Raw genomic sequence first — 9,027 nt, forward strand, 5'->3', positions numbered from 1 at the left:
CGCCAGCTATCCTGAGGGAAACTTCGGAGGGAACCAGCTACTAGATGGTTCGATTAGTCTTTCGCCCCTATACCCAGTTCCGACGATCGATTTGCACGTCAGAATCGCTACGGACCTCCATCAGGGTTTCCCCTGACTTCGTCCTGACCAGGCATAGTTCACCATCTTTCGGGTCCCAGCGTGTACGCTCTTGGTGCGCCTCTTCTCGCAATGAGAACGAGACGCCCCGGGAGTGCGGGGCGGCAGCCGTAACGACCGCCCATCCTCCCTTGGTCCGCGCAAGGCGGACCTTCACTTTCATTGCGCCTTTAGGTTTAGTTAAATCCCAATGACTCGCGCACATGCTAGACTCCTTGGTCCGTGTTTCAAGACGGGTCCTGAAAGTACCCAAAGCTATAGCGTCGCAGATCGGCGTTTCAACGAGGTCTGTCCGAGAACACCTCAGCGAACAGCCACCCGGGGACGGGACCGGCACCAGGTCCGATCACCATCACGACGGGCGCGCTTGCCGAAGGTCGGACGCTAACTGTGTAGCGGCCCCGCGCCATCTGTATACCGTCGAGCGAGCCGATCGGGAAACACCACGGGTTCATTCGGCGAACGGCGAACCGTCCGAACGAGCTCCACCGCGGGCCTTAGACCGGCACTCAACGGATCGCGACGTCCTACAGGGGGAGAAGTGCACGCGTTCGACGGCAGATCGACAAAACGAAAGGTGCAAACGACGCGTACGCCATCTGTCACACGATCGTCCAGCGCCGCCATCGAGTCACGCTGAATCTCCCCTTTCGACCTTTCGGGTTTCTCAGGTTTACCCCTGAACGGTTTCACGTACTATTGAACTCTCTCTTCAAAGTTCTTTTCAACTTTCCCTCACGGTACTTGTTCGCTATCGGTCTCGTGGTCATATTTAGCCTTAGATGGAGTTTACCACCCACTTAGGGCTGCACTCTCAAGCAACCCGACTCTGAGGAGAGATCCTCCCGTTATCGGCAGCGGTCGCTACGGGCCTGGCACCCTCTATGGGCTGTGGCCCCGTTCAAGATGGACTTGGACGCGCCGCACGATCTCGGGATGACGGATCCTCCCTAACACCACATTTCCCGGCGTCCGGTTTCGGCCGCGGGATTCGGTGCTGGGCTTCTCCCTGTTCGCTCGCCGCTACTGAGGGAATCCTAGTTAGTTTCTTTTCCTCCGCTTAGTAATATGCTTAAATTCAGCGGGTAGTCTCACCTGCTCTGAGGTCGCATATGAAAAATAAAAATTTTTCATTCGGTCATTTCGACGATCACGACACGTCTCCCATTCCTTGCTATACGTGTTCGTCATTTTTCTTTTTAAAAAATGGCTAAGTTTACAGAAACGCTTACGATCTGACGTCTGTCGCGATTTGCATTACACGTCTCGGACACGACGACCGTCTATAACGTTCTCAACCTTAAAACGCCATTTTTTTTTTTTAAATGACGACATGTTGAAGAAATAGGACGTGCTACGCCGAAAGACCAGCCAACAACTACAACAAGTAGTAGTTGGTCGCTTTCGCGTCTTAAGATGTCGCGCAAATTTACTCGCTGCACGAGAAACGCACACAAACACACGATTCTACGACACACCACGCAAGAACATGTGCCGACGTAAACACTTTCGTATTTATGATTCGCAAGGTGGACGTCCGACGGACTTTGTAAAAAAAAATACAAAGCATACCCGTCCCGTCCTTTTTGACGAAAAAACACGCTCGAGTAAACGTCTCGGCACACGTTCGAGGCGTGCGTCGTTATATCGTGACGTAAGTGACGATCACGTACATTAATGAGTACCTATTCGACGCGTCGCAACACATCCAACACGCTCCGACGTTTTCGTCCGAAAACGAAAACCGAGCAGTCTTTGAAATTGACACGACCCTCAGCCAGGAGTGGTCCGGGAACATTATATCCGAGGACCGCAATGTGCGTTCGAAATGTCGATGTTCATGTGTCCTGCAGTTCACAAGTTGACGCGCAATTAGCTGCGTTCTTCATCGACCCACGAGCCAAGTGATCCACCGTTCAGGGTAATCTTTTTAAAATTTAAACGCTCGTTCCACAAGAACCCCGATCATGCCGATCGTCCAGCTGTCTATACACGTCTTGCAAAAATTTTTGCGTACGTGCGTACATCCGAAACGAAAATGATCTTCGTGGTTCCGAAACGTGCCACGTCTAAAATTTCGGTGTTGTGGTATGGATATTTATGATTCTCGCTCTTAATTGTCTTTCGTCCGTACTTTCTCGTCTGAAAGGGAACGCGATCGTCGGTCTCAGTTTTACGCGTACGAAAAAATTAAAAAAAATATTAACCCAAACACAAATTTGTATCCGCGCACCGAAAAAGAAGCACTTTTCTTTTTCACGCGGTCTCCGCTTTTACACGCAAAGTACGAGCATGTATGTGTGAAGATGGGACATGTTCGATACGATTTTAATTAGGAATTTGCCAATTTCCTTTTTCTCAGCAATAATTTTAATAAATAATGCTGCTTTCTCTCATAAACTACATTTTCGGTAGTTTTCCTTTATTGTGTCTTTCATTTAGTGTGCGTGTGTGTGTGTCAAGCACTTTAAAAAGTGTGACGAAGAGACGGTTTTTGATCGATCGGAATGAACACATCATTACATCATCGTACTCGTTATGAAAAAGCGAATTAGTATCCGCCGTAAGCGAAAAGAGATTTTCGCGGGCGGTCTTTGTGTTCGTGTTTCAATTTTCTTTCTATATTTTTTCGTCGCCAAACCGAAGACAGATCGTGAATTTTGACGAAAAAATTTATAGACGTGCCAGACTGAGCGTCTAACATAAAATCCTCAAGTTTACCGTTCTATATCGTGACTTAATGACGATTGACGGTGTATATAATTTTGAAATGGTGCAGTCGTACGCTCCGTAAAGAGAATTTTACCGTTTCTAACGAAATCACTTTACCACATCTACCAAAAACATTAAAAAAGCAAGGTGTGATGTGTGTGCGATCGCTCGTTTAACGGCGCTTTCAAAAAACTCTTTGAAGCGTCTAACGACGAACATCATTCACGCGAATCGTAGAATCGGGAGCGTTTCTCGCCGGTCCCGTAGCCGGGCGTAAATCATTTAAAACCCACGGTGTCGTAACCTAATTCGACACCTGCGATTTTCTTCTTTCTCGACTACTCTGCTACATCCTCTCCGTGTGTCCGAAAAAAGAGGACTTCTAACGTCTTTCGACTTTCGCGGTGGAGTTCACAACTTTCCGCGATCCGGTCGAAAAACCGAAAGCGTCCCTCCTTCTTTCCATCATTGGAAAAGATCGAGAGATAGTACAAAAAAAATCAAAAAATCTAGGTACCCGAAGAAACAGCCGTATGCCCGAGCGAATTCGGTTTTTCTCGTTCAAAAAAGGTGAAAAACTCGATCGCAAGGACCGGCGCTGCGGGCCAGCGTAACGCTATTGTTTTTCCGAATATGTACGATTCGTAGTTCAAAACGTCGTACACACGGTGTTTCAAAAAGAAACAAGCAACGGCACGACAAAAGATCGTGCCGTCGACTCCATGTCATCGACGACGGTGTTGTAAAAACATAAAGTGTACATCGACACGATCAAATGAAAATGCATAATAATAAATTATACATATGTCAAAATTCGTGTGTACGAGGACACGTTAATGATCCTTCCGCAGGTTCACCTACGGAAACCTTGTTACGACTTTTACTTCCTCTAAATGATCAAGTTTGGTCATCTTCCCAGCGACATCGACGACGTCGAAACGCCATCGCGTACCGGTCCGAAGACCTCACTAAATCATTCAATCGGTAGTAGCGACGGGCGGTGTGTACAAAGGGCAGGGACGTAATCAACGCGAGCTTATGACTCACGCTTACTGGGAATTCCTCGTTCATGGGGAACAATTGCAAGCCCCAATCCCTAGCACGAAGGAGGTTCAGCGGGTTACCCGGACCGCTCGGTCAGGGAGGACACGCTGATTCCTTCAGTGTAGCGCGCGTGCGGCCCAGAACATCTAAGGGCATCACAGACCTGTTATTGCTCAATCTCGTGCGGCTAGAAGCCGCCTGTCCCTCTAAGAAGAATTGTTTGTACGCCGACAGTAAAAACCGCGCACGACCACCGGGCGAACCCAGGATCGACGGGCCTTTGGGATGTCGAAATACGCCTATTTAGCAGGCTAGAGTCTCGTTCGTTATCGGAATTAACCAGACAAATCGCTCCACCAACTAAGAACGGCCATGCACCACCACCCACCGAATCAAGAAAGAGCTCTCAATCTGTCAATCCTTCCGGTGTCCGGGCCTGGTGAGGTTTCCCGTGTTGAGTCAAATTAAGCCGCAGGCTCCACTCCTGGTGGTGCCCTTCCGTCAATTCCTTTAAGTTTCAGCTTTGCAACCATACTTCCCCCGGAACCCAAAAGCTTTGGTTTCCCGGAAGCTGCCCGCCGAGTCATCGGAAGAACGTCGGCGGATCGCTAGCTGGCATCGTTTATGGTTAGAACTAGGGCGGTATCTGATCGCCTTCGAACCTCTAACTTTCGTTCTTGATCAATGAAAGCGTTTTTGGCAAATGCTTTCGCTTCTGTCCGTCTTGCGACGATCCAAGAATTTCACCTCTAACGTCGCAATACGAATGCCCCCATCCGTTCCTATTAATCATTACCTCGGGGTTCCGAAAACCAACAAAATAGAACCGAGGTCCTATTCCATTATTCCATGCACACAGTATTCAGGCGAAGTTTTAGCCTGCTTTAAGCACTCTAATTTGTTCAAAGTAAACGTGCCGGCCCACCTCGACACTCAATGAAGAGCACCGCGGCGGGATTGAGTTGGGCCGCCCTCTCGAGCTAAGCCCACCGGCAGGACGTCCCGCGGCACGCCAGTTGACACCGCGAACGATGAACCGGCGGCGCGGGACACAGATTCGACTACGAGCTTTTTAACCGCAACAACTTTAATATACGCTATTGGAGCTGGAATTACCGCGGCTGCTGGCACCAGACTTGCCCTCCAATTGATCCTCGTTAAAGGGTTTAGAGTGTACTCATTCCGATTACGGGGCCTCGGATGAGTCCCGTATCGTTATTTTTCGTCACTACCTCCCCGTGCCGGGAGTGGGTAATTTGCGCGCCTGCTGCCTTCCTTGGATGTGGTAGCCGTTTCTCAGGCTCCCTCTCCGGAATCGAACCCTGATTCCCCGTTACCCGTTACAACCATGGTAGGCGCAGAACCTACCATCGACAGTTGATAAGGCAGACATTTGAAAGATGCGTCGCCGGTGCGAGACCGTGCGATCAGCGTAAAGTTATTCAGAGTCACCAAGTTGTACGATGACGGAGACCGCCACCGATTGGTTTTGATCTAATAAAAGCGCTCCTTCCGTTTCCGGTTGGAGCTCTGTTTGCATGTATTAGCTCTAGAATTACCACAGTTATCCAAGTAAATGTGGGTACGATCTAAGGAACCATAACTGATTTAATGAGCCTTTCGCGGTTTCACCTTAATTTGGCTTGTACTGAGACATGCATGGCTTAATCTTTGAGACAAGCATATGACTACTGGCAGGATCAACCAGGGAACTGCGTTCTTGTTTTAAAATAAGAGAGTTTTAGTCTTTCTTTCCTTCTAGTCATATAAGCTACAATAATCGTAGAATTTCGGAAAGACACCTGCTGCTCTTATAAAAAACTGAACACTTTCCTATTATTGTTTTGAAGAAAGTGTGCGTGTCTGCGAAACGAAAACCTCGTAAGAAGAGACGTAACGCCACGCGATCTTTCTGGATGGAAAATTTTTCGACATTTTTCTCACATCATCCTTGATTGAATCTCCTGCAACAATTTTATTCTTATTCATCCGTTCTAAGTTGTCGTCGTCGTCGAAATAAATAATTTGTACACACTTCGGGGTACACGTTTGTCAAAATTCATGAAATGCAACGTAACATTTTTACTTTAATAAATTTTTACAGTGCATTCAGATCGACTAAACGAACAACGACGGATGAATTGATTTATGGATTTTTATTTGTTGCGACTCATCGGAGGAGAGAGTGAAGAAAAAATAATCCAATATCATGGTTACGGAATAATTTTCTATGACTTTTTCATCCTTGTTTGAATCTTGCAACAATTAATTTTATTCATCCGTTCTAAGTTGTCGTCGTCGTCGAAATAAATAATTTGTACACATTTCGGTACACGTTTGTCAAAATTCATGAAATGCAACGTAACATTTTACTTTAATAAATTTTTACAGTGCATTCAGATCGACTAAACGAACAACGACGGATGGATTACTTATTTTTGTTGCGACTCATCGGACGAAAAGTAGAAACATAATCCTCCATTGTAATATAGTTTTTACGGAAAATTTTTCTTTTATTTTATATCCTTGATTGAATGCTGCATTTTATCCGTCTTTTTTTCGTCAAAAACAGAGATCAATGCGATTCATCGGACGAAGAAATAATTTCCCAGTTCAAAATTTAGAGATTTTTGGGCACATCGACTTGAAATTTTATCGTAAAGAAAAAATATCGTCGTCGACAAGCAAAAGTTCAAACATTCTCCATACTCTTCGCTAGATTGAAAGCGACGGTTTATTGTGAGATTTCTCTTTAGAAATATTCACACGTTACGAGTTTATGAAATTTTATTTATTTCAAAATTCTCGCTCGGACTTTAGTGAGTTGACGCATTTGTTAATTTTTGGTCGTTCTGACACGAACACATAAAATCTTTGATTGCATTTGGACCGCTAACATAGAAACGCTCGCCGCATCCGCAATCTCGCTGTGCATGGTCAATGGCAAGATTTGTCATCCCTCAAACGATGGTGGGTCCACAGGGTACACATTCCGGCCATCGTCCCAACTACGGGTAAGTCGCGGTGTACGAGAGGTAACAAGATAATCGGACGCACATAAAATCACATTTCGATCGTACGCTTTTGTCCGCTGCTACATACCACCACTACTATCCCTATATATGCCAGCGCGGCAGCGTTCAGCTCTGAATCACTCGATGCGCGAAACGGTCGAAATCCCATAGCGCGCCGGCCGCTCGCTATGGGCGAGGGGTCGGGTAAATCGGTCTGATCGCTCGGTGCAAAAGTCCGTTTGGGTACTTAGAGACGGAATTTTAAAATTCTGATTTCGCAGATCAATTTCAAGGGTCATTAGGACTCGAATGCCGTTAACGGTGTTTTGAAAAAAATATTTTTTACGTTTTTACGGCATTTCGACCGAACACCTCAGTTCCGACTTCGGACTTAGAATAATTTTCATCAAAATTTCGAACGCCTCAGTTTCCAGAGGGTTTTAGATCCCGTTTAGTTAGGGGTTTGAAATTATCACAGCCACCCTTGTTTGGTGTTAGTTCGACCGTAACTTTTGTTCGTTTGCATTTAATTTCGATTTTTCTCGGACTTTTGGTCAATGTAAATTTATCAACCGCTACACTTCCGACTTCGGACTTAGACGAATGAGCGCCGAACGCTACAGTTTCGACTTCGGACTTAGAAAAATTTCGCTCGACCGCCACAGTTTCGAATTGGACTTAGAAAAATTTCGGTCGAACGCCTCAGTTTCGAATCGGACTTAGAAAAATTTTGGTCGACCGCTACAGTTTCGACTTCGGACTTAGAAAAATTTCGTTCGAACGCTACAGTTTCGACTTCGGACTTAGAAAAATTTCGCTCGACCGCCACAGTTCCAACATGAGACTTAGAAAAATTTTCATCAAAAATTCGATCACCTCAGTTTCGACTACGGACTTAGAAAAATTTCGGTCAACCGCCACAGTTCCTACTTCGGTCTTAGAAAAATTTTGATGAAAATTTTGAACGCCTCAGTTTCCAGAGGGTTTTAGATCCCGTTTAATTAGAAGCTTGAAATTATAAAATCTACCTTCTATCGATGTTAGTTCGACCCAAACATTTGTTCGTTTGCATTTAATTTCGATTTTTCTCGTACTTTTGGTCAATGTAAATTTGTCAACCGCTACACTTCCGACTTCGGACTTAGACGAATGAGCGCCGAACGCTACAGTTTCGACTTCGGACTTAGAAAAATTTCGTTCGAACGCTACAGTTTCGACTTCGGACTTGGAAAAATTTCGCTCGACCGCCACAGTTCCAACATGAGACTTAGAAAAATTTTTATCAAAAATTCGAACACCTCAGTTTCGACTACGGACTTAGAAAAATTTCGCTCGACCGCCACAGTTCCTATTTCGGACTTAGAAAAATTTTCATCAAAATTTCGAACGCCTCAGTTTCCAGAGGGTTTTAGATCCCGTTTAATTAGGAGCTTGAAATTATAAAATCTACCTTCTATCGATGCTAGTTCGACCCAAACATTTGTTCGTTTGGATTTAATTTCGATTTTTCTCGGACTTTTGGTCAATGTAAATTTGTCAACCGCTACACTTCCGAGTTCGGACTTAGACGAATGAGCGCCGAACGCTACAGTTTCGACTTCGGACTTAGAAAAATTTTGTTCGAACGCTACAGTTTCGAATCGGACTTAGAAAAATTTTGGTCGACCGCTACAGTTTCGACTTCGGACTTAGAAAAATTTTGTTCGAACGCTACAGTTTCGACTTCGGACTTGGAAAAATTTCGATCGAACGCCACAGTTCCGACTTTTTTTCGAAACTGTAGCGTTCAGTCAAATTGCCGTAAAAACGTAAAAAACTTTTTTTACAAAACATGGTCGACAGCATTCGAGTCCTAATAATCCTTGAAATTGATCTGCGAAATCAGAATTTTAAAATTCCGTCTCTAAGTACCCAAGACGGACTTTTGCACCGAGCGATCAGACCGTTTTACTCTACCCCTCGCCCATAGCGAGCGGCCGGCGCACTATGGGATTTCGATCGTTTCACGCATCGAGCGATTCAGAGCTGATCGCTGCCGCGGCGGCATATATAGGGAGTACTGATGGTAAGTGGCAGCGATGACGGACAAGTACGCACGATGAATGGATTGACATGAAAT

General features: G+C 45.5%; 3 non-coding genes across 3 annotated transcripts in view; all 3 read right to left on the reverse strand.

Annotated features, from left to right (window-relative positions):
• LOC148165424 (large subunit ribosomal RNA) overlaps positions 1 to 1,247 on the reverse strand; it is a 4,039-nt gene extending 2,792 nt beyond the window's left edge. The window contains exon 1 of the ribosomal RNA XR_015771486.1: positions 1 to 1,247. This exon is cut by the window's left edge and continues 2,792 nt beyond it. This is a non-coding gene — a ribosomal RNA (large subunit ribosomal RNA).
• A 658-nt stretch (positions 1,248 to 1,905) lies between these two features.
• Positions 1,906 to 2,062, reverse strand: LOC148165425 (5.8S ribosomal RNA). Its single transcript, XR_015771487.1, has one exon. It is a non-coding gene; the product is annotated as a 5.8S ribosomal RNA (ribosomal RNA).
• Positions 2,063 to 3,684: 1,622 nt separating this feature from the next.
• LOC148165426 (small subunit ribosomal RNA) lies at positions 3,685 to 5,605 on the reverse strand. The gene has a single exon (XR_015771489.1). It is a non-coding gene; the product is annotated as a small subunit ribosomal RNA (ribosomal RNA).
• Between the last annotated feature and the right edge of the window lie 3,422 nt (positions 5,606 to 9,027).

Source organism: Gnatocerus cornutus, unplaced genomic scaffold (assembly GCF_029298725.1).
Source record: "Gnatocerus cornutus isolate USDA-ARS CGAHR unplaced genomic scaffold, icGnaCorn1.1 ctg00000322.1, whole genome shotgun sequence".
Lineage (NCBI taxonomy): Eukaryota > Metazoa > Arthropoda > Insecta > Coleoptera > Tenebrionidae > Gnatocerus > Gnatocerus cornutus.